The following is a 26,596-nucleotide window of genomic DNA, read 5'->3' as shown; positions in this document are numbered from 1 at the left end:
GGTGAAGCAGACTGGAAGCTTAAAGTGGCCTCAGGCCACTCCAGCCCTGATCGGCCCGCTATTGGCCAGGGACCACAGTGACTGGATGTCCCACTTTGAAAGCAGGCCACTACTGTGGTCCCAAATGAGCTGCTGGCAGGAGTGGACCTTAGGCAGACTTGGAGCAGCTTCCAAACAATCTGGGGGTGTAATCTGCATGCCACAGCCCTGAAGCAGCCAAAAGCAGCACATTTTGTCCCATCTGCTTGGGGCCTTAGTTATAATCTGTCTCCTGATTTGGCCCCCAAATCCATCTTAATCCAGGCAGCCACACCAACTGAAGGAATTCTATGGTGCTGGCAAGTGGAGCACTGAAGGATGATGTGTTCAGCTCCCCTCTCACCAGTGAGCAATGGCCAGGACCCCCAGTTTCTAAGGTGGGTTTGGTGGGACATTTGTTGTTGTGGCAATGGTGTAACAATCAGAAAGTTTAATTGCAAAATTTATGAGGTCATAAATCTAGTTTATAACACTGAAAACACTGAAAAGGGTGCCATCCAAAATACAATAGTAGGACTTTGGCTCCATGATAGAGCACATGTTGTTCTTACAAAACATAAGAAAAGTCTGGATCAGACCAACAGCCTCTGCTATTGGAGGAAATATATATCTACCATTACTGGCAGCTTCAAATAGCCCAGTCCTCTATGACTGTGTCTTGTCACCTTTTAAATCCAACAAAGTAAGCATTTGTCATTTCGCCTTGTAATAGTAAAATCTACACATTAGCTAAGGACTATGTGAAGAAGTATTTCCTTTTGAATCTCCTACCATTTACCTTCAGTGGATCACCATGGGCACTAGTTTTATGAGCAAGGAAGACATCATCTCCCCATTCACTTTTGCCATGCCATGCATCACTTCATACACTCCTATTGTATCTCCCTTTATTTAACATTTTTCCTATACTAAGCAGCTCCAAACAGGATACACATTCCCTGGAAAGAGATGTTCCAGTTCCTTGATCATTTTGATCGCGCTTTATTACACCATGTCCAGCTCTACAATGCATTTTTTTTAGATGCAATGACCAAAATTGTATAATATATTTCAGGTGTAATCGCAAACCAGATGTGCAGTTATGGAAATTGCAAAATGGGGGCATTATCCCCTTCCACATAAGAACTCTGACTTCTCAAATAAATTTTTCCTTCAGTCCCTAAGTTTCTAGCATTGCATAGAATGAGACATTAAAAATCATTCACACCTAGGGCTCTTCTATTTGCTGTGTTTGCATTCCCTTAGTAACTTAGCCTACTCCTTTTCCTTGCCTAAGCTCTATTTTTTAAAGTTCAGTGGAAGTTTTACCACAAGTTTTACTACAAGGAAAGAAATTCAGGAATTGAGTGTAAATTTCATTTGGGGGATAGAATTCTTATTTAGAACCAACACCTTCATTCCTCCATTTTCCCCAACACACTACATCCTTAGTTGCCACATAGATCGGTATATGGTCCCAGGTTCAGTTAATGGCATCTACAGATAGGTCTGGGGAAGGAATATATATATATATATATATTACTATGGGAAAGCCTCAATACAAGATCATGTACAAACTATTTAATCAGTGGATAATTTAGTTAAAAATCAGGTGATAAATCAATTAAAACTCTTTAAGCAGTTCATGGTGGGAGCTACTGGGGAAGGTCATTTGAGGCAAAAAAAAAAGTATGAGTGGAGAAAATGTTATATAGCCTCTCTCCACAACAGCTTGTTTCATTTCAGTTGTTTCCTCCAGCAGCTTGTAATGTGCAGGATTACATTTTATTTTCCCCAGTGCTCTATCAAACTCATTCCGTTTCCCCAGGCATCTTAGCCTGATGTTGGGTAAGTTTCTTTTATTGAGGACACCTTCCCAGATCCCAACTACCACAGTCACAAACCATGGATTCGCCCCCTTTCACTTGCTGCCCCTCACTCCTGGAACCTTCTTCCCCCACAAGCAAGAGCCATCACTTCTTTAACCAGCTTCAAAACGGAGTTGAAAACCATCCTGTTCAGAGAAGCCTTCCCAGGCATTGCATAATTGTCGCTTACTATTTGATGTTCTTTTGGTGCTTGTTTATTGAACCATTTCCTGTATTGCTATGTACTGTATATGTATTATCCTACTTGAGAGTATGTATTTTCCCTGGAAGAAGATTAACCATCCATTATGAAGCCAAGCCCTCCCTCCAGTCCATCTGCTTTGGTCCAGGCCTCGGAGGTAGAGAGGAACTGCTGGACCTCTTACCCCTTCCCTCCACCACTCCCTTCTCCTTCTGTGTCATGTCTTTTTAGATTGTAAGCCCGAGGGCAGGGAACCATCTAATTAAAAAGATTGTATGTACAGCGCTGTGTAAATTTACAGCGCTTCATAAATAAAGGTTAATAATAATAATAATAAATAAATAAAGGTTAATAATAATAATAATAAATGGTGACTGGGAAATTCTGAAAGTTGTTGATCAAAAAAGTAACTTTTTAAAGCTCCATTGCAACTTAATCTATTAAGTTGGATGTAGCTGTCACATCTGTGTTTTATTGCCTTATTTTGGTACAGTGGTACCCTGGGATACGAAAGCACCGCGTTACGAAATTTCCGGGATACGAAAAAATTCCATAGGAAAAAACTGTTCCGGGTTACGTTTTTTTTTTTTTCGGCTTACGAAAAAAAAATTTGGTGCTTTTCGGCGCTTTTTCGCACGAAATCGCGGCTTCCAGCGCTAGCGCCTATGGCTTTTTCGGGTTGCGAAAGATTTCGGGTTACGAAGGGCGCCACGGAACGAATTAATTTCGTAACCCGGGGTACCACTGTATTATGTAAACCACACTGGTGACACTTAAAGAGGTACACAAATATTTTAAACAAGTAAATATGATATCTTTCCAACAAAAGGTGAAGACTTTTTGCTTGTTTGTTTCAGTGGGGAAAAGGCTCTACTATTTCTGCTTCTTGCTTCTGTTAAATAGTTTTTAATTCAGTTGATAGATTCATTGTACAGTCAGCCCCCATATCCATGGATTTTTTAAATCCACGGATTCAAGCATCCACAGCTTGAAGATATTTAAAACACTTCTCATCACCACTGTTATCCGAATCAAGTCTAGGAACATTCTCAAGTTATGAGCAGGAGGAATGTACAGTCACCCCTCTGTATCCATGGATTCTTTATCCATGGAGTCAATCATCCACAGCTTGAAAATATTTTTAAAAATTTAAATGCCAAAAAGCAAACCCTGATTTTGCTATTTTATATAAGGGACACTATTTTACTATGCCATTGTATTTAATGAGACTTGAGCATCCATACACTTTGGTATCCATGGGTGGTCCTGGAACCAAACCCCAGTGGATACCAAGGGCCCAGTGTAGTTCAGTGTTGGTGTTGATGTGATCTTTAATCTTTGCCTCTTTTTAAATCTTTATAACCTGCCTTAAGTCCCAGAGCATAGGAAAAGGTGTTAAACAAACAAACAAATAGTGTCACACAACCTGTCCTTCATGCATCGATTGAGATCTCTTCTCTTGAAGTGAAATGTCCTTTTGCCCCTTTGGAAGAAAGGTAAAGCAAGATTTATTTTAAGATATGTTTTAAATTGTGTACTGTTTTAACTGTATTTTAGAGGGGGGATATTGGGACGGAATTGTATTGTTTTAATGTGTAATCCTCCCTGGTTGTATTGCATGGAGAGGCAGGATATAAATAATTTTATTATTATTATTATTATTATTATTATTATTATTATTATTATTATCATCATCATCATCATCATCATCATCATCATAATCATCTATCTGTAATGTTGGTATCTGTATGTAAAATGTGGGGGAGAAGACTACACTTTGGTTTTGGCAGCAAATAGTCTCAAGCTAATCTTCAGTGCCCCATCCCCTCCAGCTGCTAATTTGCAGGTGACTCTGCTGTCAACAAGTACAGCATCACCTGCCCTATCTTTCAACTTCATTTCCTAGTTCCCTTGTCTTTACTTGCTTAGCAATAAAGTTTGTTTCCTAGCTGATAAATTCTTCCATGAAGATGCTGTTCCATTAATGAAGCAGACAAACAAAACATTTGTTGTTGTTGTTGTTGATTACTCTTTAACAATTTCATTTATGGTTTGTATGGTGACCATTGCCACTGGAAGATGTGCTTGAGGTGTCTTTTTTGGCAGAACAATTTACTGCCTAACATTTATGTGGCAATCGCAGGAACCAAAAAAAGGAAAGAAAAAAAAAAAGGGGGGGGGTAGAATACAGAGCATTTATGAAAACAAGGCCTCATCAGTATTGCTTATCTTTTAGAAGAAAGGCAAGCACCAGCTCTCCCAAGGAAAACCCTTCAGTGCAGGTTTTTATAAGGACAAATGAATGCAAGTGTTAACAAGGCCTAATCTTCCCCTTTGTATTTGTTTCTTCATTAAGCTCTAACTATGCTTTTGCCCCTGTATATTGAGGATTTGATGAGAAGATGGTATGACAGGCTTGGCTTCTCCCAATGCAGCTGGCACGGCTGATGCCAAAAGCCAGAGCCTGTTGTAGTGGGATCATGAGAGATTCGCTCAGAGTACAGTTTCTCTGTCAGTTTCCCATCCGCTTCAGAGTGCTCAGCTCCATCTTTGAATCCCCTTAATGAGAAGTGGAGGACAATGCTGGCATTGTTGTTTCCATTCGGAATTTTGTGGAAAGAACAATCGCTGTTTACCCAAGCATTTGTACTCCCCAAACTCTTCCGATAATTACTTCTCAAGCCCCTGATTAACTCTGCTCTCTGCTTCAGCACAAAAAGCTATTGAGCCACAAACAGGACAACATTTCTATCACTCATAGGGCACAGTCCACTAGGAGCTTCTTCTGCATCCAGCCCCATTGAAGTTAATTGGAGCTGCAGAGGTTTTCGGCAGGGCTTTGGTGCAGCTGCCATTCATTTGAATGGGGCTCACTCAGAATGAACTTCCTGGTGGATTGTGTCCAAAGCCTTTCGGCAGTTTACTGAATAATTAGGGCAGGTTGCATATTCATCACAAAAAAACAACAGTTTACCTAATATAATTGCACTCGGCTTGCTTGTACCATGTAAGAACTCATGGTATGGGCCTCTTACTGGAAATGCTACATCGTAGATAGCATCAAGGAGGAAAGACGCCTCTCCTTTTTCATTTCTAGTGCCTAAAATTTCAGTATTAGAAAATCACATTCAAACTTTCACTGACACTTCTTAGTATTTTATCTTTGTTAACATACTATGACAAAATATGTAGCAGACAATTTCCATTTATATAATTACTACTGGGACTTTTCTTTTTCTCTGATAAACCCAGCAAATTTGAGCAGTTGCTGTGTCTTTTTCAAGGATGCTGGTAATAATTTCAGTCTGTCAAATAATTTAGTTCTTCTCCCTTCCCCCACCCTTCTATGTGCAGGAAGCTACTAGTCCTATGCAAAACAGCATCATGAATATGTGTAATTATGGAGATCTATGGTAATTTTTCAGGGTTATCCAATGTGACATTTATAGGACAGGAGCATACATCAATTTAAACAAGAGTGACAAATATCAGTTTTATTCTATAGTGTGTTTTTAATATTTTCTTGCTTTCTAGAAAGAAAAAAATGATTTTTTAAAAAAAAAATTCAACTGAGTCTTTAGTAGCATATTACTGTTTAAAGCTTCATTTATTAAATTTGATTGTTCTTTTGTGATTTCACAGTCTGTCATGGTTTTAAAAGGCTGAGTTTACTACCTTTATATCTCTCTTTAAGCATTTTGTTTTATGTCTCCTAAGGTTACAGGCGAAAAATGGTCACTGTAAAGATAGCTTAAGCCATGTCTGATCTATCCAATTCTGTTGAAATTCCCAGGAATACTGGAACAGAATGATTTAGCATTTATGTCTAAAACTTTAAATATGGATTAAAAATACTAAAATTTAGACCTGCCACAGTGACGTAATGTAATGTCTGCTGAACTTTTCAAAATAGATTTGGCTTATTGTGTGGATGCAATTCAGTGACCATTTGCATTGATTTCAACCCATAGGTCAGTAATTGGTCCTACACAGTTTCATATTTAGAGCTGTAATTGTTATTTAGCTTTGTTCTGTTGATTGATGAGTGTGTGTATGTGTGTTGTGTGTACACACATGCACATGCATATATAAGCATACAAAGAGCAAGCAGCTGCTCTGTTTATTTTTAGGTATGAAATTTATAGCTCCACTGGCTTTTACACCCAGCAGCTAAGATCTTACATCACGTCACTGTAGCATAAATATCCACCAGTAGAGTTACATTATGCAAGCCCTATCCTGAATATCAATATAGTGCAGCATATGTGGACAAATGATCAAGGTTGACAACCTGTTGTGCAACTGCAATGAGCAATCCACATAGAGGGAACACACATAGAAGCAATGAACATTCACATGCTACTCTGTGTATTTTAATGGTTACAGCATGCTCAACAGTCCCAAATGGGCAACTCTGCCTACACTGGCATCAGTTGGATACAACCACTGAGCATCATTCAAAAAGAAAATAACTCCGCTAGAATAACACAGCCTATGCCTCTGTGTGTCATTACTAAGAGACAGCATGGCATAGTGGTCTAAGCATTGGACTACAATTCTGCAGATCAAGGTTTGAATCCCCACTCAACCATAAAAACCCAGTGAGCAAGTCACACATCTCAGCTTCAGAAATCCCTGTGATGAATGCCTTGAAGACACACAAGAACTACTACTACATATCACTAACATGATGCCGGCCAGTACTGTATTATGAATGTATGTATTGCTCAACTCCCCACAGTGTGCTTATGTTCCACAAAACAAATTAATCAACTGTTTTGGAATTTAGGATAGTTTATACTCTAGTCTTATGATGTGACAAGGTGAGAAGGGATAATAAGAAACAATACACAGCCATTCACATAGTGTGGTGGGAAAGCTTCATTTGGATTCCAGAGCTTTAATGTCAGGATAGTTCTAACACAGGCCACTTCTGAACCTCCTGGCACTATATGCATGGCCAACATTACTGCAAAAGCTTTTTAAAAAAGATGCGTGTGGTGATATTTCAAAATGTAACTCTTGCACATAGCAGTAAGTGCACAGCATTGGCTCATAGGGTTGTAAGAATACTCCTCCAGAAGATTTATCATTGTATTAGGAACCATAATAAAATGGGTGGTTGTGTGCTTTCAAGTAGTTTCCAACTTATGGACACCTTGAGGTGAACCCGTGACTGTCATGGGGTTTTCTTAGCAAGATTTGTTCAGAAAGGGGTTGCTTTTGCCTTCCTCTGAGACTGAGATAGTGTGACTTGCCCAGGATCATTCAGATGCTGAGCGGAGATTCCAGCCCTGATCTCCAGAGTCATAGTCTAATGTTCAAATTACTACAACACACTGACTGTCATTGGTCTGTACAACTGTAGGGTTTTCATATTCCTTTACCTTTAATGGTTATGTACATGCATGTACAGTGTTGCCCTAAACAGAGGAAAAGGAATTCAAGTTGGAAATATGACTGTCCTCAGTGGCGTTTATCCACAAATAGATTCCTGTTGTATATCCCTGACTCATTCCAATAATCCATGATCACTCACCGATATCTGATTTTCACTACTGCATATTAATATATGACTAGACATATGGTATACACATGCATTCAGAGACACCTTATATTCCATGTGCTTGTTGCTGCTGGGCCTGCTCTGAGAGAGAAGGGGATCTTTCAAGACATATTTCAAATTCAAACATGACGTCATTAGGATAAGGACAGGGGTGCATAGTAAAGCAAGGTAGAAACAGCAACATTTGCTGCATTCCAAAGCATCCCCACCACCCTTTGGATGGCAATAAATGTATGTTCAAACCCATTCTGTCATATTTTGCCTTCCTTCAACCTAGTAGATGCTGGACTGGATTATTTCTCATGGCAAGAAGGTTCTTCTTGCTTTGAGTGATAATAGCTTACCTCAGGCAGGGTGGAAGTCACCTAACCCTGGCAGATCTGGCTCCAAATTTAGTTTAGCTTAATCTTACTTTGAGAGTAAATATAAATCTAACAAACAAACTTTGTAATGTTCTTCCTTTACTTGAAGCCAGTTTTTCACATTATTCAAAAATTTAGCAATTTCTCTACCTTTCTTTCTATGTGTTAGAAAGTTTTTTAAAAATCATTTCAAATATATGATGGATTTAAAAGTAGAAGTTTGTCAAGTACTGTAATGTGATATATGAAATAAAATAGCCAGTTGCTGACAAGTGGAAGCCAATTGTGTAACTCTCTTTTAGTTTGTAGTGGGAATGGCCATGCATGGGTGTCACTCAATCAGCCCCATGCCCAGCAATCTTCTGTCTACAAATGTGGAAAATCAAGTTGTGACTAAGGTTTATTTTTTAAGCAAAAAAGCAAATGTTCAGTACTAAAGAGGAAGAGGTATGAATGGAATGAAGGGACTATAGTCAGTCTCAACCTCCTCTGCCTTCTTTCATATATGTTATTTGTCTTTTCACTTAAGATTCTATTCAACAAAATATCTGGTCAGAGTACTAACTTTTTATTTATGTTGGGTTTTCTCAGTATTTGACTATCTAGTATTTTCAGACCCATACTTTCTTTGTTGAAAACACAACATCCATTTGTATTTTTAAAAATTAAAACTGTTATTTCTAAAGTTTGGAAAAAGGTTAACCAGAGAAATAAGGGACACATAATAGTCGTGTAGAATATGGAATTTTAGCATGTGTTACTTGCACTGGCTGAAATTTCCAGTTCTACATAATTACCTTAAAGGCACCACATCCCATCTGATCTTGGAAGCTAAGCATGGACAGTCCTCATTAATATTTGGATGGGAGACTGCCAGTGAATACTGGCTACTGTAGAGGAAGGAACTAGCAAAACCTCCTCTGAGTATTCTTTGCCAAAGAAAACCCTGTGGAATTCATTTCATCACCATAAGTTGACAGGCGACCTGAAGCACACATAGAGGGCCCTTTGTATCCATGGATTCTTTATCCACAGATTCAAGCATCCATGGCTTGAAAATATTAAAAAAAATAACTCCCAAAGAGCAAACTTTAATTTTGAGATTTTATATAAGGGGTACCACTTTACTATGCCATTGTTCTTAATGGGATTTGAGTATCCATAGATTTTGGTATCCACAGAGGGTTGTGTAACCAAACTCCAGCGGATACCAAGAGCTCACTGTACATGCATGTACATAACCGTTAAAGGTAAAGGAGTCTTCTATGTTATTCTGAACACTATTCAGAAGAGAAATACAATAGAACTGTGTGTCAGGAATGCCATTTCTCATCAACCCACTTGCAATTCAGCCTTTGGGATGAAGAAGTGTAGGAAAGCAACCAGAATTTCAAGTGCCTGGTGTGAAAATTCTTGGGTCAGGGAAGCATACTGCTATTTTGGATTCTAGAACTTTTATAGCATTGATGGGTATCTGAAATACCAATTCCAAGTAAGGTTCTTACTATTTGTAAAATCTCCAAGTCATGCACTAAGGACCCAGTCAGGGCTAGTGAAGAGTTGCCATTCTACTCTGCTAAACTGATAGTATCAGCGTATGGATCCCACCAAGTTGGTTTTTTTTAAAAAAGTATTAATATTTACATCATAGTTTATATGAATCTTCCTCATTATTATCTGACTGAATCACTTGTTCATATTTTAAATCATTACTATCAGCATTATCATTCAGAAATATATAGCTATGTGTTATTTTTTTTATTTTTTTAAACTTTAATTTTCAGTTTTATTGTGTAATTTGTGAGGCCAATGCCCTAAAAGATAGCCAATGAGGAGTATATCAAGTGTGTGTGTGTGTGTGTGTGTGTGTGTGTGTGTGTGTGTGTGTGTAATATGAATGTATCTCACCATAATAGGGTGTGCTCATTTCAATATCTAGATATTTACTATTGATGTGCAACTTCATGGTCAATTTTTCCTTGTTTGGGTTCTTTATCTTTAAACCTGACTTGGACTGGGCAGGCCTTTAAGCAAAGAATGATTCTCTGTATAGTATTAACCATAACCATCCTATCTTAATTGACCTGTATAAATTTGATTTAGTTTTTGGTCAATAATTCATCCATTTCCTTTACAAATGTTCTATTTGTAACAAAGACAATTTCAACTCTAAAATGCACAATTCTTATAGCCTGTCCTGTAAGACAAGGTAAAACAATGTGCTCAGAAACGTAATTACTTGATAAAATGCTGCATATATGTATGTAATATGTTTTGTGATTTGGTGTGTGTTCATGAAAATCATGATGTTGTCTCTTCTTCTTTCTCTAGTTCTTGTCCTGTGCTTATGCTACATTATTGTGGAGTAATGGTGTTACACAGTGTGCAATTTTAGAAGAGGCTATCTCCTTCTTGAGTTAGAATTCAGTCTCTGAAAGAAACATACACATCTATGCTTTCATTGAGAAGCCCGAACAGTGAACCAGCTCATCTATCACATTTTAGTCTCACTGAACTCTAGAAATATGTTGTTCTGATGTTTTTCCCTCTGTTGCAACTCAAATTTTCTTCACTTCTGTTTTTAAAATTCTGATTAAAACCTAGAAGCCCTGTGGGATGATTCGGTGCACAATTAACATGCTACATTAATTAAGAAACAAACCAACCTGAGGGCTCACTATGTTAGATGTAGAAAGGAAACAGCCAAAACAGCTGTGACTCATTACAGAGGGACCCATTTTTATAGTGCAGCTTTTCAGGACTAGGAATGGCTTTGACAGATGTATATATGGTCAGCTTAATTTCACCTAGGAGCACAGGATATTGCCCTGTCATGTCAAGTCATTTCATTGGTTCATCTAGATCAGTACTGGTAAAATACTGGACAATGGGTGTCCAAGGCTTCAAGCCAGTGTCTTTCCCATTCCTATCAAGAAACTAGATCAGGAACTTTTACATACAAAACATGAACTCTACCACTAATCTTCTCTACTGCCTTTGTTAACATTTTAATGTCTATATTGTGCCTATTTTAATATATTTTCAAAACTTTATCTGAAATTTCAAAGTACTGCACAATATCCAGGTTCTGTGGAAACGGGAAAAGAAGATTGGTGCCATCAATGGCATATAACACTTTAGAACAGTGGTTCACAAACTTTGCTCCTCCAAATGTTTTGGACTTCATTTCCCAGAGATGACAGATGGCTTGGCCATCACTAAGGAATTCCAAAAGCTGAGGTCCAAAACATCTGGATCTCAAAAGTGTGGATCCATTGCTTTAAATAATGTCATGATCTCATTTGTTTACATGCTATTATCACACAAGTAGATATAACGTTTACCTCTGGTTATAGCTCTGTTCTGTAGATCTCTTCAAATGGGTGAGGGTCAGGAAAGGGCTGTCTGTCAGCTAAGACAAGCCGACTACCCAAAGCCCATGAAAGGGAAAGGTCACAATCCAAGAGAGATCAAAATCCTTATTAATTCTTTTGAAAACAGAAAGCTGTAGGTGATGGGGTTTCTGTTATTTTTTGTTTTGGACCTGTCCTGTACCTTCTAGGTACCCTCCTGGCTTAACAGGCTATTGATTTTGCAGACTGAACATAATCCTACTACATACTGGGATGCAACACTCACCAACGGAAGATCTCATATGACTCCAAATAGCCCTGATTCTCACCTCCTCCTTGTTCACACATACAATCATGCATTAAAGCATGCCACAGGAATGTAGTCAGGGTAATGATGGGGGAATATATGTCTGTATCCCAGACTCCTATCCCAGGCCTCCATTAAAAATTGTGGCTATGCCTAGAGTTGCAGTGTTTGTGCACAAGACAGTATACATGTGGTAGGAGCAAAGGAGAATACTTAAAACCAATGGGAAAGCCTTTTTTGGGAAATGGAACCCTCTGAACCAATGGTTTAGCTATAAAGACATCTTGAAGAAACAATTACCTGACAAATGGGAACTAAAAACTTCAGAAGAATTGGAATCTCTTGATTCGAAAATGAACTGGTTCCCTTATATTCAATTAAAAGAAAGGTTTAAAATGAGTGCCAAATTGGAGGGATTCAAAGAAGATTCAAATACATACTGTATGATGAGATGTTAAGGAATAAAAAGAAGAAGAAAACAGCAAGACTATATAGAGAGCAATTGAAAAAAACAGCAAGAATATAAGCCAGTCATGGAAGAAATGATAAAATGGGCCACAGATATAGGGAGAATAATTTATTTGATAAACTGGTATTATGCAAGAGGAAGAACAGAAAAGTTTACAAAGTCACAAGATTTAAAAGAGAATTTATGGAAAATGGAGCATAGGTGGCATTTAACCCCATTAAAAAAATCTCAAAAATATACAACACAAAATCTAATAAATGTTGGAAATGCCAAAAGAACATTGGATCCTGGTTTCACGTATGGTAGAGATATCCTACATTGAAAACCTTTTTGAATACAATTCAAGAAATTTTGGAAATCAGATTTCAATTAAGACCAGAAATATATCTATTGAACATGTTAACTATATTACCCCCAGAAATTGAAAGTAAATGTTGGAGAGTTTTGCTGAACATGATATCATATAATCATAGAATCATAGAGTTGGAAGAGACCGCACGGGCCATCCAGTCCAACCCCCTGCCATGCAGGAAATCCAAATCAAAGCATCCCCAGCAGACGGCCATCTAGCCTCTGCTTAAAAACCTCCAAGGAAGGAGACTCCACTACACTCCGAGGGAGTGTGTTCCACTGTCGAGCAGCCCTTACTGTCAGGAAGTTCCTCCTAATGTTGAGCTGGAATCTCTTTTCCTGTAGCTTGCATCCATTGCTCCCGGTCCTGTTCTCTGGAGCAGCAGAAAACAAGCTTGCTCCTTCCTCAATATGACATCCTTTCAAATATTCAAACAGGGCTATCATATCACCTCTTAACCTTCTCTTCTCCAGGCTACACATCCCCAGTTCCCTGAGTCGTTCCTCATAGGGCAAGGTTTCCAGACCTTTCACCATTTTAGTCGCCCTCCTCTGGACACTGCAGCAAGAATTGCAATAGCACAACTTTGGAAAAAAGCAGAGCTCCCGAAGTTAGATGACTTGTTATTGAAATTAATGGACATGCACGATATGGACAGATTAACCTCATGGTTAAATCATAAGTATTTAGAAAAAACAAAAGAAGAATGGTTTTCGATAACAGAATTTTACAAAAAGCGATGGTAATAACAAAGCAAGTGAGAGAATAAAGAAAGTGAGATTTTATGGTAGAATAGTAATAATAATAATAATAATAATAATAATAATAATAAAAGTTTATTTTTATCCCGCTTTTTCAACTATTGATCAAAGCGGCAAACAGATTTAGGTAAAAATACACCGAGATAAAAACGTTTAAAACAGCATTTAAAAACAGTCACAATAACAACAACAGGGCCTGCTGAGTGGGGGAATCCATAAACATTACAAGGTCATCAACAGAGGGGGTGAAACATAAATGACATCTCATGGGGGTAAGGCTTGGGAGAAGAAGGTCTTAAGATTCTTCTTAAAGAGATCTAAAGATGTGGTGGAGCGGAGCTCGTCCGGGAGATTGTTCCATATTCTAGGGGCCGAGGTAGAAACGGCCCGTTGCGAGGTCCTCGCATAACGTGCAGTTGGGACCTCCAGCAAGTTCTTCCCTGCCGATCTGAGTGTGCGGGGCAGATTACATGGGGATAGGCGGTCCTCCAAGTACCCTGGGCCCAAGCCATTTAGGGCTTTATAGGTCATTACCAACACCTTGTATTGAGCCCGGAAGCGAATAGGCAGCCAATGGAGATCTTTCAAGATAGATGTTATGTGGTCTGACCTGGAACATCCAGCGACCAATCTCGCTGCCATATTTTGCACTAACTGTAGCTTCCGGGTTTGGTACAAGGGTTGCCCCATGTAGAGCGCATTACAGAAATCCAATCGAGAGGTTACCAGAGCATGTACTACAGTTTCAAGGTCCCTCCGGTCCAGGTAGGGGCACAGCTGGCGTATCAGCCAAAATAGATTAAGAATAACTGTAAAAACACTGAAATGGGCTGAAGAAATCTTGATGAGTAATTTGACTGAGAAAAATAAAGACTAATAATGCTTACTTTATAGTGATAGAATTTACTGTCAAGAAAACTGAGGAAGTTTAATAGATAAAATACTAACATTCTATTATAGGGGACATTAAAATGCCATAACATATTGATTAGGTACTGTATATTAAGAGTGTTGTAGTATAATATGAAACTTGTGAATGTTACAGTATAACAACCGGATAGAAATTTTGTATTTTTGTATTTTTTTTATATAGTTAACAAATTTATTTATTTTTTTAAAAGAAAAGAAAACCAATTGGAAAGCCTCTGCTCATGGATATTGCACCATCACACAGGGAAGGATTATGTCTGTGTAGTATGTGAAGGAGACTACAATAGTACCTCTATTGTTTATTTACAAAGTATGTTGAATCAACATATGAAGAGAGGAACTCTAATTTTTTAAAAAATGTTCCATGCTCAGGGAAAGCTCTCTTATTCAGACTCTCCATTTGTGTGTGTGAGTGTGTGCTCACTTACTCACTCACTTACTTACTTACTTTCTTTCTTTCTTTCTTTCTTTCTTTATTTATTTATTTATTTATTGTAGCTGGGCTAATTCTGAAGCACTCTTGACTGTGCTGGATCCAAATTTACTTTTCTTCCCCAAATTCAAGGATGTGTCTACAAGTTTTCAGCAGAAGATGACCAACTGTCCACAGTGCTGACTGATGGATATCCATGATGTCACCAAGAAACTGATCCCCAATCCCTATAGCAGTTTTACAATTTAAAGCATCAGTTCCAGAGGGGGCAATTTTTGAGAACTGTTCAAAACAGTTCTCAAATATCTCCTCTTTTGGGAACAGATTGGGAATGGAAGGACCGAGAACGGAATGAGTGAGGGACTTCCTTGTGTGCGGTAAAATGCGTTCCCCACTCATTCCATTCCCTTCCAGGCTCCTTTTGTCCTGTTCTCATCACTGCCTGGAGCCCTGTGTGATAAAGTTCTTAGAGGGGCAAGAAAACATATAACTGAATAATAAAGTTAGGTTGGTCCACACTACAGTATTCTCCATTTCTATGAATGGATATGAAAGCTGGGCAGTGAAGAAAGCTGATAGAAAAAAAATCAACTCGACATGTGTTGCTGGAGAACAGTCCTGCAGATACAATGGACTGCTGAAAGGACACCCCCTCCCCTACAAACAAAAATAACTAAACTGAGATTGTCGTACTTTGGAGACACCATGAGAAGACATGGCTCATTAGAAAGGACAATAATGCTTGGAAAGGTAGAAGGCAGTAGGAAAAGAGGAAGGTCACATTCCAGACTGATAGACTCAATCAAGAAATACAGAGCCCTGAGTCTGTAAGACTTGAGCAGGATGATTGATGATAGGATGACTTGGAGATCTCTCATTCATAGGACACTGTAAGTTGGGGTTGACCTGACAGCAGTTAACAACAATATTTCTGTTGAATTTAGCAAGAAGCAATTTTAATTCATATGTTGTAAGCTGCTTTGTCTGCTTTATCCACAATTCTCCTAAAGAAAGCTAAGGCTACATAGGGCCAGTCCCACTATTATTCAGAATGAGAAAACCACTTTAAATGGCAAATGATGAGGTACACCAATAGCACTTCCCCAGCTGTTTAGTCTGAGCCTTCCAGCCATTCCCCTCTCTTGGATGTCAGACCTGTTGTTATTCCATTCCATTTCCGGTGTTCAGCTGGCATTCTAGTCATGCTCTAAATATAGAAGGGGAGAACCAGCATAGTGGAGAGATTTAAGTGCTAGAGACTGGGGTGTTTATCAGATGAGCTCTTAAAGAGGTACTATTCCAGTGTGACTCCTCTAGCTGCCTCCTGTTGCATGCTGGGATTGGCAGTTTTAAGGAGAGGTATTTAGAATTCTCAGGCAGAGACGTTCAGCTCCTTAAAACTGCCAATCCCAGCATGCAACAGGAGGCTGCTAGAGGAGTCACACTGGAATAGTACCTCTTTAAGAGCATAGTGTGATAAACATCAGAGTCTGGGAGACCAGGATTCGAATCCCCAATTGGCCATGGTAACCCACTGGTTGAGGTTGGGCAAATCATATTCTCTCAGCTTCAGAGAAAGGCAAAAGCAAACTACTTACCTCTGAATAAATTTTGCCAAGAAAACCCCATAATTGGGTCATCTTAGTGTAGCTGTAAGTTGGAAATAACTTGAAGACACATGACACCAACAGAGACAATGCCATTTTGTCCTTCACCTCAGACAAAAGATAAATCTCAGAGCAGCCCTGGTTCTTGTGTGATTTTCTATAGGCCAAGCATTTAAATAAACATTAAGGGCATCCTTTCCCATTCCTCCTTAGGCCACACATTCAGGCATGCAGCCACATCTAGTGGTACTTGTAAGGAAACTAACAAAGGTGATGCTAGTTGTTATCCTGTACTAACTTATGTGACTATGCACTTAACACATAGCTATAGTAAAGTTAAAAATATCCAGGATACTAGATGTTTACTAGACACTAGGTAAAAGATGTATGCCATGCAACAATGGGCTTATCTGTAACATACAACATCAATGACCCATGGACATCTCTCTTCAGGAGAACAATGCATGCACATGAGTGCATACATATACACACACATACACGTATTTGTGTGTGTACACACACAAACATATATATTTATGGTTTATTCATTAAAAATAATACAAATCATCAAGTAAGATACATTGAAAGTTTGACCTAGAAAAATAACTGAAAATAATCTAAAGGTGCCAAGCTCACTACTTCAGACTGGACTTCTGGAGCATTATATAGTGGATGGAAGACAGAAACATATTCTTTTACACTGAAATTCCACCATAGCATTTTAAGTTTCATTTAGTAAAATAACAATGAAATGCCATGTTTTATAATCAATATTTATGCTATACACTACACTACTAAAACTACTTTTATCTCAAAGGCTATGAAAACATACTAGAAGTATGTCATATATTCAGCATGCAAAGGTCAAATCCAAGAACCCATACATAGGTTCATAAAAAATATACTAATTGTACCATTAGTGAGGAAATTGATGCAAGCATACAAAACCTTTGATAACCACACAAATCAAGTATAAAATGAAAGCTATGTTTAATCTATCACTCTTGTTCAAAAATCTAGATTTAATTGGCTGTTTAAAAAACACACCTCTTTTGCCATTTTTATTTCTAGGGAAATAAGCTTCCCATTTTAAATGGTCACATATTACAAATGACAGAGACTGGATGCAAGAGAGAGTTTTCCTTTTGGATGCTAAGGAGCAAAATGTAATAATTTAATAGGAAATATCCATCTTGTGATCGGTTAAGATAGATTCCTAAGCATTTCCAGGAGAGATATTTATTTATTGCTTTTGCTAAGTCAACCTTTATTTATCTTTAAAACAAAGCATCTCTGAGTGGAAAACAAACTTTCCTTCAAGAGGTCTGCGAACCGAATAATAAATGTCAGATCTAAATCCTGTATGAAAATAAATTCCATTTAATCCTGGATATTCTTCAAGATGCAAATGAAGGCGAGAGGTTTCTTTGGCCCACTGTCAAAACAGAGGCTGCCTGCTTACAGACGCTGGCACACCAGACGCTCTGCAGCCAGGTCTCCTTCTGCCCTTCCCCCTCTTCATCCTAAGACTTGGTCTCAGCTGCCTGCCTTTTGCAGAAAACCACAAACCAAGGAAACATATCAGTAATAGCACCCTGTAAATTAATTTGACGTTTGATGTAGGGGAAGGGGGGTGGAAACCCTCCTAAAGCTTACAAAAGACACTGAAAACAAAAGCCACTTAGGACCCCACAGTACATATACTTGTAGGTTGAAGAGATCTGGGAGGTGGTTTCTCTATTGTACCCTACATATACTGCCTTCATCTTCTTTGTTAAGACAATCCTGTCATCCTTTGTTAAAAAGACAGATTCTCTATCCCATCAACATACTGGCAAATAAACACAGTTCTCACCTTCCACTTCCATAGAAACACCCATATGTTCAAGCAGTATCTGAAAAGAAACATGGCAGGTAATAGCTTTATTTTCCATATATATATATATATATATATATCCCAGACATTTTTATATAACGCTGAAACTATCTGTATTCATTTGCTTAGTATCTGAGACACAGTGGCATCACTAAATATACATAATAAAAAGGCAGCATTTATGATTGGCGTGAACATGTGAGACACAGAGCCACGCTTGTATACTTGAGGAATAATGTTAACTCTAATCATTGCATTTCTCTCACTTGAAGCTATTAATCTCCCTTTTTGTAAAAGTATTTAATTCAAAAGTAAACTATTGATGAAATATTAACTGATTCTTTGACGCTGCTCACAATGTGGGGATATTGTGAGGCGTAGCATATTTAAGCTATTAGACATGCAGGAATGCTATTATGCTTCATTGTGTCTGGCTGTCCCTACCTCCCTCCACCCTCCTCCCTCCCAATCTCTCCCTGGCAGCTCTGCATCTTGCATCTTACAAATGTCTGGCCTTATGGGTTACAAGCACAGAAGTGTAGTGGTAAAATGCATAATCTTAGCATCTCTGCTTCTTGATATTCATGGATTTATTTACAAGTCCCTGTGTTCTACTCCTGCCCCCCCCCCCAACTGTTTCTGCAGTTTATATGACTGCCATTCCCGTGCTATTCTGGAAATTTCATATAAGAATAAAACATATAAGTAGCAAATATGCTGCAGTATTGTATACATTCTCATAATGAATCAGCCTTTCCTTTTTCCTTCTTTTTTCTCTTTCATCCTTTTTTTGGAAAGCACAATTTTAAGAGGTTTATGGACCCACAGATATATGAAGAGTATTTTGATTGGCTTTTTTAGTACTTCAGCTACTTAAGGTTCAGTTTGTATAAAATGGCTGTAATAAAATGGATTTATGTACATGTGTATGCTTGGGTGTATGCAAATGCATTGGGAAAGAGAAAGTTCATAAATCCTGTCAATTTTGTTGATTAAGCTCAATACTCACACACTAACAACATTTCAATATTTCACAAAAGGGTTAACATGCTGAAGAAAGACATTCTTTTCAGCATTTCTTTTGGTATCCACTGAAGAAAGGGTTTATCAGTTCAAAAGAAACCATTCATACTCAGTTAATTTTCAGAGAGCTTTTCAGTCAACTTTACAAGCATGAAATGGGTATTTGCATAGTGGTTTCACTGTCAGATTTCTGGAGGTTTCATAAATTTCACCAGTGATTTATCTGCTTAATATTTACAGACTAAGGGCTTGATATTACAAATATGTGTGTATTAGTGGCTTTCTATACTAACAGTGATCTTTAATATGACTTACAATACCAAAGGTTCTGCAATGTACTAAATGTCTAGCAATCAAATCACAGTCTTAATATACATCTCGCTGTTTTTTTCCTCCTTGCAATTTACATTTGTATATTAATGAGGCATTTTGTCTAGGCTGTGCATTAATTTATTTGACCCAGTAGCACTAATTTGGGAAGGCAGTTCAGTTTATGCATATAATACAGACATTCTTTTTGATGCAAGACACCAAGCAGTCATAGAGTTTGGACAAATAAAACATTTACACAGATGACACAACCAGCTATGCTGCAACATATTCTAGACAGAGAGGTTATTAAATGACATTTATAACGATGGGTTTTTTAAAATGTTCATTTACAGTGCAGACTGCACTTCACAGCAAATATATGCTAAATAGGAGGAGGAGCTAAAAATGCAGGTTTTCATGATTGCATGTTTTCTCCTTTCTTTCATTTTTCCAAAACATGTATCATGCCAATTATAGTGGTACCTATTTTTAGCAGATATTCATTTAAGAACAGTGGAAAAAGGTAACAGAGTAAGCTGTGTGCACATTTTGTAATTTGTATTTTTGTACTGATTCTATTGTACTCTACCTTTCCATCATGACTAGGAAATGGGAAACTGGCATTCAATCAAATAAATAAATAAATAAATAAAGACAGAATAAACAGAAGTGGCAGCGACTTCTTCTCCCTGGTTCCCAAGCTGCTAATTATCACATCTATCTCTATTCAGCTATAGAGAGATATGCACAATGTAAATTTGCATACCATACGTGTGTGTGTGTGCACGCACACACACACACATACGCCCGCGCACACACATACACAGAGCCATCTGCATCCAAAGAAGAAATGTTTCCTTTCTGTCCTTCCAAGAATCTCAGTATGTTCAAAGGGATAGCAGAGAGGGAAAGAAAGAGAGAGAGAGAGAGAGTCAAAATATGGAGGCATTAAACATTTAAATTCTGTATGCCCTAGTCATTACACTTACTATCCTATTTTGCATCTTCCCTCCCCCACTGTAATTTTGCTGATTTTTACTTGTGTGTGGCTATTATGCAGATAGTCTTTGTTCTACATATACAGACTACAGCATATTGGAAAAGCAAGTGATACACTGAAGGATGGCATTTTCCCTTCTCTTTCTCTTTTAAATGCACATCTACCTAGTATAAGACACACAATTTTATTTTTAGCAGTCTTAATTAGCCTGGGCAGATGCATCTTCTTCAAATGCTTAAGGTAACAAAGATGTACATCATTTAAAATGTAGAAGTTTAGGACTTTCCAGGAAAAAAATAAATAAACTTAATGTATTCTGGGTACAATCCAGGGAAAATTGGGTCTGTTTAAAGTCCCATTGACATCAGTGAGATTTTGGTACCCAATTAAGCAAGTAAATTCAATAGGTGTTGATTGGAGACAGATGCACGTAACAAGATTGGATCCAATATTATTTATGTACTGACATCTTTAAAGTCCACCAACCAAGAACATCAGAAATAGGTAGGTAGCAAGTAGATAATGGTGCACTAATGTCAGACAGACAAATCTATTAGACTTGTTGGGATCTTGATGAAATAGTAATTTGCAAGGCACAATATATGGTGTGTGCTAGTGCCATAGGTAGAATCTATTTATATTTTAATTTGAACTTTCTAATTTTTTAAACCATTAACGTGTAAAAGGCCCCAATGGTATAGGCAGATCCTGATATGGAAATAGAAGTATCCTGAAAGGGGAATGTTGAAGGCCCTCTGGCCAGGACAAGTGATCTTTAAGCTTTCAAGAGAGATTGTAAAGAAGGCTGAGCCAGACATAAACCAGCCTTGTCTGCTCTATTTATTTTATTAAAACCTAACCTTCAACAGCATTTTAAAGAGTAAATAAGAAACCCTAGAGCCTGATGCTGAACATTCTGATCTTACTCACTGATGTAGTGGAAAAGTTTGAAGTGCAGACACTCATCATGATAGACCCGTAGCCATTTTCCCTGGGAGAGTTCAGACAGTTGTGCTAGTCCATAACACACCAACCAGGAGTATCCCTTTTGTAAAGCTAATGGGTCTCAATTGCTCGTGCAAGTCCAAGCAACCTCCCAAAATATTTTGTATTTCAATAGGGATAAATTATAACAAACCCATTTTCTCCCCCTGTATTTTGAGTGTTGTTGCTAAGCTCAGAGGAGCCAGAAAAGCTGCTTGAAGGGAGTGGCAGATAATTACCATTATACATGCCAATAGATTATGATTAACTTTATTCATGGTAATCAAGCATTTCTGTCTCTTCAGTCCAGTGACCTTGTCTCACTAGATATCATTCGTCTCACTCCCAAACCAAACGTAATACCAATGGGCCAAAATTGGTATGAAGCGGTTTCTTGTGTCCAACTCACCACAGCTGTTGATCTCAGATTTTTTTTTAAAAAAAATCTAAACCATGTTCATTTAGTAATGTAATTTTTAAAATTAATTTTGAGAATACAGTATTTTCATCATTTCAGCTTGTTTTATCTACAATTAAAATTGCTTGACCATACATATAGAAGAGCAGAGACAGTTTTAAAAATCCTTTCATTCTAATAATAATTCTACCAATATAACACACAGATAGGAAATTTAGAAATTATTTTAAAAGAGAGCTTCTTCTTGTGTCTTTGTTAGGAAGAAATAAGTACCTCTAGTCAGCCATTGAATTCATAGGGGATTATCACACGGGAGGCTTATCATCACTAAAATGTCAGTAAAACGTTCCTGAAGTGCGAAGGTGTGATAGCAAGTCATGCTTCTAAATCGTCATTGATGCATCCCCGCTTCTCTCCCATCCTCAAAGCATTTGCAGAGCAGCCATTTCTTCAATAACTGGAACTTCAGTTGATGTGATTCCCCATTTCCTCTTGTTTTCTTTAACTTTCAAGTCAGTTTTACTGTTTCACTGACTTTACAGGCATTCTGTATGACCATTATGCACTACTCCATAAAGCCCCCCCTCTCTATCTATACACACACACACACACACACACACACACACACCATATCAGCAAATGGACAGGAAAAAATCCAGTGTTTCAAGTGTACTTAACCCCATTAAAATCAATGGTTTTAAGCATATCTACCTCTGAATTTTTCAATATAAAGTAACTACATTATGTAGTTCCTAAAACATCTGGTGCAGATGTTTCCTTTTCATCCAAGAAGAGCTGAATGTGAAGGCTCCTTCTGGATAGGAAATTTATTTATTCAAATTGATTCTGCTTTTTGGACTGTTAGTTCAGCACCTGGAGCTGTGCACATGAATCTACGTAGTGGATAAGGATTACTCACGTAGCAACAAACCTTATGGTTCATACTGTCAGTTTTACCAGTGTCAGACAGCTCTTTACATGAACAATTCTAATCTGGTAAGGGAAATTGCTCCTGAACCAGTTCCTTAAACCCATTGACAGCTTAGTCAATGTTGAAGGATTCTGGGAGTTGTAGTTCAACACTTGGGTACCCACAGGTTGGAACCACTGTGATGCGTTAACAGGAACTTAGCCCTGAATGCTGAATTTGGGATGGAAGAGTTGTTGTTTAGGACTTGATAAATTAATAGAGGTAAAATCTCTTATGGCCTATAAACTATGCCTGCTTAATAGAAACAAAATGTTTAAAAAATATCAGATGTTGGGGACAAACAACAGAAAAAGGATAGAGGTCACTAGTATGTCCTGCTCATGGACTCCTAGAAGCAACTAGTTAGCCAGTGCCTGAAAACAAATTGGGATGATGGAACTGGATCTGTGTCACCCAATGACTATTAACTTCAAGCTCTCATATCTTCTATTGCAGTGTAATATCATAATTACAGTGTAATAGCCATTCGGTTATTTTTGTTTATTTATTTATAGTAATAGTAGCTGTATATTCTGCTGATCAATCCAGATGTTCATTTGCCAAAAATAGAAAGCTTTAACTTATCAACATTTTTAGAAGATAATCAATTGATTGTTGCTGTTGTTAACTGCCATCAAGTCAACCTCAATTTATGGCTACCCTAGGAATGAGATACTTCCAAGTCCCCCTATCTTCAACCATCCTGCTCAAAGGGTTAAGGACAGGCAAAAAGTCAAAGCAAAAAGAGACACAAATAGTGGCAGAACCCTGAATACAACAGTTCAACAATGTGGGCACAGGGACAAGGAGAACTACTATAATAATCAATGCAAGAAATCGAAGACAACAAAAATGGAAGAACAAGAGACTTCTTTCACAAGATCCAAGAAATCAATGAGAAATTTAAACCAAGAGTGGGGATGCTCTACACACAAAAAGGGAAAAGATTACATGATCAAATAGAAATAAATAGACAAAAGAAACAATACATGGACAAACTATTAAAAAAGAGAAGCACTATTAAAATGACTGTCATTTCATTCTATCTTTTTTTTTCTTCCAAGGGTGGGCAAAGGAACTACAGTGTGAGAGTGTGTGTGTGTGTGTGTGTGTGTGTGTGTGTATTCCTTTGTAGTATGCTGAACAAAGGAAATGTTAAAGAACTGCATTATTTCTCATATACGGTCTGCTTTCACAGGGGATCCATTCCGGACCCCCCCCCCATGAAAATGAGAAATCGCAAGTATTCAAGCTCCTGCACATGGCCCTGTATGCACACCACAGAGGGATGCAAGGGACGTGAATGGCAAGACCACGAATGCCGAGGGACAAGTGTAATTTTAATATTGGCAATGATGCAAACACAAACATATATCTATTGTAAGTGACCATGGTAATTATGCATGAACTTTAGTAAAGGCACATATCTCTTATGTGTTCAAAAGCAATTGTATGTGTACCTGTTCTTGAGATCTGAAAGCTCATGATACAGCAGGGCTGAGCACATCTGATTTTTTTCCTTACCTCTGAAAGGGAGGCCACTAGGAAATGCATATATACAGTTTTGAGGGAAGATGGGAAGTAGGCTATCACTGGTGATATCATGCCTGGATTATATCAGCTCACTGCTTGTGGGTTTTCCTATTTCCCACTTTAGCCCCCTAATCTCTGTGCAAAGCTCAGCAGCCAGGATCATCTTCTTGGCCCATTGCTTTGACCATGTTATTGCTTTAGTGTTATCCCTCCATTAGCCCCCCATTCCTTTCAGAATCCAATATAAAATTATTCTTCTGACCTTTAAAACCCTTTATGGCTTGGCTCCCTCTTATTTGTCAGCACTTATCTCTCCTTACTGCCCTCCACACGCATTGATATCTTATGACACCAGTCTCCTGACCCAGCCTAGGGTCTCCTCTTCCCCTGCTCAAATCTGCCCCTTCTCCTGTGCTGCTCCCCATATCAGGAATCTCCTCCCCACACAATTAGGAACTATTACTTCCTTGGCTAATTTTACAGGCAAATTGAAGACACTCTTGTTTAGCAAGGCATTCCAGATTATTAGTTGTTAATCTGCTTCTTACTTTGTTTTTATAGTATATTAATTAGTATTATTTTAGAAATATTTTAATCATGTAATGCTGCTGTTTTAGATTGTACGCCGCTTGGCAGGTTTTTATTCTTTTTTCTTTTCTTATCTTTTTTTTACCCTTACTTTGTAAAGCGCTGTGCAAATGTTACAGCGCTCTGTAAATAAATATAAATAATAATAATAATAATAATCAGTAAAAGTAATCCATTGTACTTTTCCTCCTCTTTCCTTTTCTTTAAAAAACACCAACGTTCTGAGACAAGGAGCATGAGTTCTGTTGCTTGAATAAATTAAGCAAATCAGCATGTCTCCTCCTTTGTTTACACAGCTTTATTATGCATTCATTTTCTGTTTTGGATAATGTATTCTTCTTTTTCTGGACATGATAGTGCAAGGAGTCATGCAAGGCACAGAGCAAACATCTATCCCATAACCACTAGATCTTTTATTAAGACTTCCTTCAAATTTCTGAGATTTATCAGGTGCTGCCCATAGGCTTCCAAGTACAACTATAAGAACAGAAACACACTCCTCTTTAAAATAAAATGTTGTTGTTGTTGTTGATTTAAAACATCTATAGTCTACCCTATATCATAAGATCCTATATCATCAAATACAGAATATATTCTGCACCAGCTAAAACTGTCTGCAGTACCACAATCAGGTACTCCTACCCCCCAAGCTTGCACAGAATCAAGACAGTAGACACACACATATATTTATTCGGCACTACTGTTTAAACTCCAGATTACAGTTTTCACTTTCACTTATGGTAACTGCACATCTTCTTCTTTTAACACATTATTCCATGCAGTTTTAGCTTCAAAACATGGACTTTCAAAGTCACAGGAATTTAAAGTGAGAGAATTTCAACACAGCAAATAACAAGTGTAGGTGTTCTCAAGAATTTCACTATGATACAGCTGGCAAATGTGTGTGCATTCTGTACTGGGCTTCAAAAACTGTAAAAATTATTGCTTACAGAATTCTCAGCAGCATTGCCTGTGAGGGCGTCGCCACAATAAAACGCAAAGCCGCATGTGGAGGAAAGCCACAACTTCATTAACTCAAGCATCAGCAAAAGGTAGGGTTGGCCAAAAGCATGAGTTCTGGATCATCTTACAACCCGCAGTTGTAGGATAAATGGCATGTCATATAAAGGAAGGCATCGGGATGAGCTAGGGGATAGATTAACGCCCTCTCGTATTCATGCAACCCGCAAATTGCATTTAACTAAAGCCCCTAGTCACCGGGAAGCAGTGTCACGTTATGGCCCCTGCAATGACCACTAGGTATGCCCTCATCGCTCCCGTGTCCCATAGGGACTCCCAATACAGTGCTATGCAACTTTCTAGACCATGCCTACCTGATCCAGAACCTCTGCTGCTGCCCCAAAAGTTGTGACAGCAAACCATACACCCTAGGGAGGGTGGGTGGGAGAGCCAAGCAGAAATGGCACCGAGCAGGACACCGCATGGCCAATATATAGGCCTATTCCAAAGGTGGGGGCCGAGAGGGGAGTCGCCCTGCCCCCAGGAGCAGCCAGCCAATCGGCTGCCCTGGAGGACCGGGACGATCATAGAGAGGGACTATCCACCTCCTAGAGCATCGCTCAGGAGGCAGAAGTCCCTCCTTTCCCCCCCTCAGCCAGCCAATCGGAGGCCAGAGCGCCCCAGCAAAGCAGACCTCCGTGGCG

General features: G+C 38.4%; 1 long non-coding RNA gene across 1 annotated transcript in view; it reads right to left on the bottom strand.

Annotated features, from left to right (window-relative positions):
- The window catches only part of LOC121922917, a 78,988-nt gene extending 52,667 nt beyond the window's left edge, over window positions 1-26,321 (bottom strand). Inside the window, exons 1-2 of the long non-coding RNA XR_006102259.1 lie at window positions 26,267-26,321; window positions 18,084-18,123 (exon numbers count right to left, since the gene is read on the bottom strand). This is a non-coding gene — a long non-coding RNA (uncharacterized LOC121922917). The remainder of the gene's footprint in view (window positions 1-18,083; window positions 18,124-26,266) is intronic.
- Between the last annotated feature and the right edge of the window lie 275 nt (window positions 26,322-26,596).

The sequence above is a fragment of the Sceloporus undulatus genome, chromosome 2, assembly GCF_019175285.1.
Source record: "Sceloporus undulatus isolate JIND9_A2432 ecotype Alabama chromosome 2, SceUnd_v1.1, whole genome shotgun sequence".
Classification (NCBI taxonomy): domain Eukaryota; kingdom Metazoa; phylum Chordata; class Lepidosauria; order Squamata; family Phrynosomatidae; genus Sceloporus; species Sceloporus undulatus.
Note: the sequence above shows the minus strand (reverse complement) of the source record. Positions and strands in the feature narration are given on the sequence as shown.